Source organism: Vombatus ursinus, unplaced genomic scaffold (assembly GCF_900497805.2).
Source record: "Vombatus ursinus unplaced genomic scaffold, bare-nosed wombat genome assembly UNPS02014784.1, whole genome shotgun sequence".
In the NCBI taxonomy this organism is placed as follows: Eukaryota; Metazoa; Chordata; class Mammalia; order Diprotodontia; family Vombatidae; genus Vombatus; species Vombatus ursinus.
The window spans coordinates 18,722,351-18,729,803 of record NW_020954562.1 but is presented as its reverse complement, the minus strand read 5'-3'; positions in this window follow the sequence as shown (position 1 = coordinate 18,729,803).

Genomic DNA, 7,453 nt, shown 5'->3' with positions numbered 1-7,453 from the left:
GGCTGCAGCACTACTATAGGCCCAATGGCAGTGGAAGGCTGAATATTTTTTCATGGAATATTTAGGCACTTCATATATTAGTCTTCATGTTAAATATTTGCAAAAAAAAATCATTGTAATTTCTGTTCAAATATCTGCTGTAGTAGAAGAGTTAGATAAATTCTACAAATAACTCAGTGAGACCCTCCAAATTAAATCAAAATGTACTCTTGATATTAGGTGACTTCAATTCAAAAGTGGGCATAGGTGACAAATAAAAATAAATAAATGAATAAATACATAAATAAATGGTGGAAAATTAGTTCAGGAGTTAGAAGGGAGAGATACCATAGACTTACAGAATGTACAGAAGCCTCACACATATGCATCATAAATATTTTCTTCAGATAAAGAACTGAGAAGTGTTATACATGGTAAGTATCAGATGTCAAAACAAAAACTGAAACGGATTATATTTTAACAGACTATAAGTGATTCATTACAGATCTGGGAATCATTCCTGAATCATCTCTCTGTGTATGGTAAGATCACTTACTCACTTGAGCATGGATAGAAATTAATGTAAACAAACCCTTCAAACTGGCCAAGATAAGGGGAAAAAAGGATAGTGACAAATGTTGGAAGGGCTGTGGGAAAATAGGCATATTAGACATTTTTGATAGAGCTGTGAATTGATGTATCCATTTTAGAAAGCAATTTGGAATGATGTCCCAAAAATCACTAATCTGTGTATAGTCTTTGACCCAGTGATATCTCATTAGTAGGCATATACCCCAACAAAAGATCAAAGGAAGAAAAAAAGAACCCATATGTACAAAAATATTTCTAGCAGCTCTTTTCCTACTATCAGAAAGTGGAAACATAAGGGTTACCACTCAATTTGGGAATAGTTAAATAAATTTTAGTATACGAATGCAACAGAATATTATTTACCATAAGAAATAATGAAAGGGAAAGTTTCCAGAAAACCTGTATGACCTGATGCAGAATGAAGTAAGGCAAAACCAAGAGAAAATTTCATAAACTAACAACAATATAAAATAAAGCAACTTTGAAAGAATAAAAATCCTGATCAATGAAATGAATGATCATGATTCCAGAGTACCAACGATGAAGCATGCTACCTACCTCCTGACAGTAATGATAGACTCAAGATGCAAAATGAGACATGTATTTCTGATACTTACTGCAAGTGTTTTTCTTTCATTTTTAATTTGGAGAGGGAGATAGGAAGTGGAACAAAGAGAAGGATATGGGAAGGCTGGAGGAAATCACAGAGAAGTGGAAAGTTACTTAAAAAATAAAGCAAGCCCTCCATAATAAAGATTCACAATTTCATGACAAACTTCTTCTGTACTACAATATAAATGGAAATGCTCATTTTATTTGGTGTTCACTGAGGAAAAAATGGGGCAAAATTAATACAAAATCAGAAGAATAAAATGAGAAAAAATATGACATATAATTTAAAAAACTCTAACCTGAACTTTTTAAACAAGCTAAGGATGCTGAAAAAAATGAGAATGGATAAATTACTACCAATTAAAATGATTTAATGAAAATTTGGCTACTGAAATTAATTGCCATAATGAGAAGTCCAAAAGGGCATAAAATGCCTAAATTAGTAAAAACATTTGATCTCATCAAACACCGACATAAATGAGGCAAGTACAATACTAGTTTAGCATATAAACTTGTTTGCAAAGTAAAAGAAAGAAATATGATAGATTATAAATGAATAAATAAGCATTTATAAAGTATTTACTATGTGTCAGATAATGTGCTTAACACTGGACACACAAATAATAAGACAGTCCCTACGTTCAAGGAATTCACATTTTAATAGGACAGAGGTTCTTAACATGGCATCTATTGACATCTAAAATTATACTTTGATAACTGTATTTCAAAATAATTTGTTTCCTTTAAAAATCCTAGGTATCTAATTTTAGACATTTAAAATACTATTCTGAGAAGGGGTCCATAGGATCACTGGACAAGGGGTCCATAACACAAAAAAGGGTTAAGAACCCCTGTCACAGGGGAAGACAACAAGTACATAGCCAGAATTGGAAGGAGACAGAATATGCATAGCAAAGAGATAACTAAAAAATGCAGCACTAAAACTGAGACTTGTCAGGAAAAAGTGAAATAATCAACAATCAGAGCTTAGATTCACAAGGGTGCCACCTTCAATTCCAGACAGAGGTAAAGGCTGAAATTCAGATGGTGTCTCAAGAAGATACTCAGGGAGTGAGAGCAGTATTGGTTCATAAAACAGCAAGAAGCAGAGAAATGGAGAACAAGTCTACAACTAAAACATTCAGCAAGGAAGTTCCAACTAAATCATCCTAATGACATTTAAGGATAGAAATGCAAGGACAACAAACAGATGAAAGATGGAAAAAATCTGTACAAAATGCAGAGAAGAGAAAGAAGGCCAGAAAGAAGTACAGATGGACATATACTCTTTAGGCATCTAAACTCAGCATTCCCCAAACAGAATCATTATCTTTTTTTTTGAAATACTTCTCTATTCTGAACTTCCTTGTTACTGTCTAGGGCAGAGGTCAGCAAACTAGGGCCTACCAGCCAAATCTGGTCCACCACCTGTTTTCGAGTGGCCAGTGAGTTAAGAATAGATTTTACATTTTTAATGTAAAAACCATTCTTAGTTTGTGGGCTGTAGCCCATACAAGCTTAGTTTGCTGAACCTGATATAGAGTACCACCTTCTTCCCAATGACCTAGGCCCTCAATATCAGTGTCATCTTCAACTCCTTAATCTTATTCATGCCATGACTTCACATATATAATTGATATCATACTGTTTGTTATTATATATTAAATTATATGTAGATATATTACATATATGCATATATATTACATGTGTTTCACCTACATAATATAATATCTTCTCATGGGGAGGGGGAAAGGCAGGAGGGAGAGAATTAGGAACTCAAAATTAAAAAAAAGAATAAAGTGGCTTTTTTACATGTAATTGGGAAATATTTAATGAAATATACAAAATTCATGTATTTTTAAATCTTATTTATGCCACACATCCAATCCATTACAAAACCTTGTCATTTCTACCTTTTCAACACTCTTCCTATACGTATGTCCCTTTCTCTCTACTCATACAGCTATAACGCTAGTTCAAGTCTTTATCATCTCTTGCCTAGAATCCTGCAATAATCTTCAAACCAATTTCCCTTTGTCATCTCTCTCTACTCTAATCTATCCTCCTTCGGGCTGTCAAGGTGATTTTTCTAAATCATAGGTGTCATCATGTCACCCTCCTGCTCAATGACTTCCAGTGGCTCCTTATCACTTGTAGGATCAAATATAAAGTTACCTGTTTTTCATTTAAAGCTCTTCATAACCTGAACCCTTCCTACCTTTTCACTTTATTTGTACCTTGCTCCCCTCCATTAATTCCACAATCCAACTACATCGGCCTACTTAATGTTCCTCAAACAAAACACTCATCTCCCATTTCCATGGCTTTGCAATGGCTGTCTTCCATGTCCTGAATAGTACCTCACCTCCTCCTCCTCCTAGTTTTCCTGGCTTCCTTTGCAACTCAGATGAAAGTCTGCTCTCAAAAAGAGGACTTTTCAGCCCCCTTCCCCCTCCCTATCCTCCCCGTCCCCCCAGCAGCAAATACCTTCCTCTTCCAGATTACCTTCATCTCATATGAATAAGTCATATAGGTATCTAATTATTTACATGTCTAATCCATTAAACTAAACCTTGAAAGCAGGGAGAGACTGCCTTTTTTTGGCTTTTGGTGTACCTCCATCACTGTTACACTTACATGTAACAGTGACTGTTACAAAGTAAATGCTTAACAAATGGTTTTGAAGGACGATACTGGAAAATTAGAAAATTACTATTTATATTAATAAAGGGACTCTGATTTCTAAAATTAATTCAACACTGTGTCCTTTAAATAGAAATTTCCTTTGTGCCTATAAAATATGACTTGTTTTAACAAAATATATTTACAGAATTTTATTTGCAAGGACATATATATGTATATATGTATGTGTATGCGTATACACATACACATGTGTATATATATATATATATACATATATACATAGATATATGATAAAAGGAAAGAATTCCTGAATTTACATGTGCTGAAGGATTACTGCAGCAAATAACACACGTTCATATTCTAGAATTTTAAGGTTTACAAATTGCTTTTTTTCAATCTGACAAATAAACTAGGTGGTATCAACCTAGTTAAAATGGAAGATCCCAGACAAAAGACTGTTTTTGTGCTGTTTTGCCTGTATATCTACTGTGCCTAGTGTTTTGCGGATAGTAGGTGTTACAATAAATGATAATTCTAAATAAATGATGATTCTAAAATTCTAAAATAAAGTCTAGTTAGCTTGAATTCCCATTTTATAGATACAGAAAGTGAGATACAGAAAAGTTAAGGGACTTGCTCATTGCAACACAGCTTCCCAGCCAATTGAAAAAGACACTGAACTAAGAGTCAGGAAACCTGGGTTCAAATTCCAGCTAAGCTACTAGCATGCTGTATGACCTTGGACAAATCACTTCATTCTAGGTTTTAGTTTCTTCAACTGAAAATGTTGTTGTTGTTCAGTTGTTTCAGTTGTGCCGAACTCTTTGCCTCCATTTGGGTTTTCTTGGCAGACACTGGAGTGGTTTGCCATTTCCTTCTCCAGCTCATTTTTCAGATGAGGAAGTGAGATAACACAGTCAAGTGACTTGCTCAGGGTCACACAGCTAGTAAGTGTCTGAAGCCACTTTTGAACTCAGGTCTTCCTAACTCCAGGCCTGGCTGTGAAACTAGGAACAGTTGAGCACAATACTGGTGCATGGTAGGTCTTCAATAAATGCTAGATGGTTGATAGATTGTCTTAAGGTCTTTCCATTACTATCTGTGTTATATGAATCTCTAAGTGACAGTTTCACTTTTTTTCTGACCTCAAGCCCTGTGCTCTTAATACTAGCACTGCTTTCTCTCTCAAGAAATACCTAATAATTAAGATGGTACTTTATGTGACAAAAGTAAGACCTTCATCTGGAATAACATGTACTGTACTGGGTACCATTTATATTACAAGAAGCAGAGAGGTTCTCTTACCTTGAAGTGTATACATCATAGGGGAACACAATTTTGAAGAATTTAAGTAAAGAGTGCTGGCATTGTGGTAGAAAGAGTACTATCGTGTAGTTTGAAGAGCCAGCTTCTAGTCCATTAGTTACCACTGAGTGACCCTGGGCAAGTCATTTCACTTCAATGGAATTTCCTTTCCTGTAAAATGAGTTTTGTACTGGATGACTCCAAGAGTGGTTTTTTCTATCTGTAAGATTCTATGTTATGTGCTTGTTGTAGTATCATTCCAATCCAACCTAACAGGCATTCATTAAATCTATGGCATTTGCAAGGTACTGTGATAGGGGGCTGCAGGTACAAAGACAAAATTTTAAAAGTCCTGCTCTCAGGTAGCTTACATTCTAGAGCTGGGAAGGAGAAGAATGTGTGTAAACAGATAAGCACAGACAGGATGATTTGAGGAGGGAAAAAGCACTAACAACTGAAACAGGGAGCTGGGATCATGAAAGACTTCAAAAAGATTGTACCTAAGCTGTTTTGAAGTAAACTAGGCGTTCTAAGAATCTAAGATGCAGGGGTTGAGTGTGGTGTGTATTTCAGTCATGGGTCACAGAAAGAGGAAATTCCACGTAGGCCAGACAGGTTAGAATAGCAAGTACTTGAGGCCAAGGAATCAAGTACATTAAGTTCAGAAAGGTAAGGCCAGCCTGACGATGTTGTGTTTTTATCTTGGAGAAGATTGATCTGAAGCCATTAGAGTTTCTGGAGGAGAACAGCAGTTGTGAGGACAGATTATATAATAATAAATTATATAATAAGAGATGATTACTGTCTAAACTAGGGTGATGGCCACGAAACCAGAGAAAAGCAAATGGATATAAGAGCTATTATGGAAGTAGAAAATAAAAGAAATGGTCGATTAAGTGGGGGAAGAGTAAAAGGGAGATGGAAAAATTGAAGATTTTGTTTTGTCTATTCCCTATTATATATGCCTACCCCACTAGCCTTTAGCAGTTTTGTTTGCAACCTTTATTCTGACACAAGCATCCTGGGGAGCCATCCTCAGTACCCAATATCTGCTTGTCTCCCAATCTCTATGAGTGAATCTCCTAGCAATTAGGCAAAGGACTCCCACAAATTGTTTACAGACCATTAGTTATCACCTTGGAGAGCTATATGGGGCAACTCCATCATTTTCCATCAGGAGTCCTTTAGATACCATTTGTGCTTTAGTCGAACACTGGGTAGAATCATTCCAGGACATAATGCACTATGCAACTCTGACTATGACAGACAGTTTTGAACCGCGCTCAAGGTCATTGTCTTGAGCAGGCTATTCCACTCCTTTCCCCAAGCCCCTCCCAGCAGTTCTCCCTTTTCTTTGTTGTTACAAAAATATGTGAGATCATATAAGTTGAAAGAGATTTTAGAAATGATCTAGTATACTTCTCTTGTTTTACCGACTGAGAAAGCACAGGTAGAAAGGTGACTTGGCCAAGGTCACACATTTTGGGGGGGGTGTATTAGGAGGGGTACTATTAAAATCCAAGGTATATACTCTTTACTTTTAAATCCAATGTTCTTCCAGACATTTAGAAGGTAGAGGAGCAATTTTAACTACTCTTTCATTCAAATATTCTAGGCAAAGGTCATGACGGTAGGTTTGGGGATGTCTGTCCTATTCCAATAGCCAAGTCTGATTCCAATAGCCATTACCACTAGGAGACTGGAAAAATAAACAATAAACTAAAAAGATAATCATAGAAATCAATAAACAGTTGTGGTCACTGGGGTGGGGGAGAGGGAGTTGGGCAAAAAGCATTTCCCATTTTTCATTCTTTTTGGTAACAGGATCCCCTTTGCCCTCCACAAACTCGGGGTGGGGTGAGGGAGAAGCTCTAGATAAGAGTGGCTATTTTTTTCTTTTGCCTCCTGCCCTAGCAGTACCCCCTTTCTGTTATAGCACCTGTTGTAATACCAGTTGGCAGGGGGAAGGGAGGAAAGAGAGAAGAAGAAGAAGGAGAAGGAAGGAGGAGGAGGAGAAGAAGGTGGAGGAGGAGGAGGAGGAGGAGGAAGAGGAGGAGGAGGAGGAGGAGGAGAAGAAGAAGGAGAAGAAGAAGAAGAAGAAGAAGAAGAAGGAGAAGGAGAAGAAGGAGAAGAAGGAGAAGAAGAAGAAGAAGAAGAAGAAGAAGAAGAAGAAGAAGAAGAAGAAGAAGAAGAAGAAGAAGAAGAAGAAGAAGAAGAAGAAGAAGAAGAAGAAGAAGAAGAAGAAGAAGAAGAAGAAGAAGAAGAAGAAGAAGAAGAAGAAGAAGAAGAAGAAGAAGAAGAAGAAGAAGAAGAAGAAGAAGAA